Below are 1,154 nucleotides of genomic sequence, written 5' to 3'. Positions count from 1 at the left end.
AAAGAGTCATAAAAATGATGTTTTTATAAACTGTGGCTCCTGTCACTGCTGTTGTCCCCTGCTTCTGAACTGTGGCATTCTGGCCAGAGGTGACAGTAATCCTGAGATACCTTTAAAGGCAAAAGCAGTATTTACTAAGTGTATTTGAAAGCAGTTCTCAGAGAAGGCAGAAATGGACTGGTGTAAGAAACTTTATTCTTAAGTTTAGTTGAAGTGTATATATTCATGTACAAAAATCAACTTTTCCAGGGCATACATGAACTCCTGAAAATGGCTTGCCTGATTACAGACACTTTTCCTTTCCTTTGCGACATATAAAGGAGGAAGATAAGGTGTTCAAAAGGCACCAAGCTACCATTTAGATTAACGAGAAAATGACACACAAACTCTGTGCACTGGAAATTCTGTGCAATATTGGCACATAAACATTCATTCATGCCTCACAGGATACCAGCTGTAAATCAGAAGAAAATGGTTAACATTAACCTTGGTCTCAGATTGCAAGGACAAAGGTCAATTAATTTCCAAATAATTGACAAATAGATTATTCATCACACCTTTCCTCCCAGCCATAAGCTCTGATCCCTTGTCTTTGTCTAGAGAGGAAACTTACATGAATTCTGCCTGAAAGAGCTGGCACAAAAAAACCCACCAAAAAACAAACAAACAAAAAACCAGTTGGGTTTTCTTTTGAATTCATAGTGTTGGAGGTTTTTTTTCTTAATTTTATGCCACTTGAATAACCTCAGCGCAAATCAAGTAACTGCTCCCCCATCTCCCCAGCAATGTTTGCCAATGTAATTGACACTAACTCCTCAATACCAAAGGAACCCTGAGAGCAAAAGCACTTCTACTTCACAGCTGCATGCGCACTACGGTTCTAGAATCCATCTAGACTTACTCACCAACAGGAGAGGAACAAAAGATGTAGCCTAGTGCAGTAATGCTGCAACCAATGCTACTGTAAACTACTAGTACTTTTTCTGAAAATTAATCAAGGAAGAATCTGTGGCATGATTTATGAGACAGAGTGTTGCTGAATTCCAGTCACTTCCCAAACCCCAATGACACAGCTGGGCTGCAACAGAAATAGGCAGGGCCTGTTGAAAGAAGTTCAAAGAAGCTGCCTGTATAATTTACAGAACACAGAAAGG

At 39.4% G+C, this 1,154-nt stretch overlaps 1 protein-coding gene across 1 annotated transcript in view; it reads right to left on the bottom strand.

Moving 5' to 3' along the window:
• LOC102037303 (potassium channel subfamily K member 17) overlaps positions 1-1,154 on the bottom strand; it is a 21,090-nt gene that overhangs the window by 18,010 nt on the left and 1,926 nt on the right. The gene's annotated exons all lie outside the window — the stretch shown is intronic.

The sequence above is a fragment of the Geospiza fortis genome, unplaced genomic scaffold (assembly GCF_000277835.1).
Source record: "Geospiza fortis unplaced genomic scaffold, GeoFor_1.0 scaffold41, whole genome shotgun sequence".
NCBI classification, from domain to species: domain Eukaryota; kingdom Metazoa; phylum Chordata; class Aves; order Passeriformes; family Thraupidae; genus Geospiza; species Geospiza fortis.
This window is presented reverse-complemented; position numbering and strand designations above follow the sequence as displayed.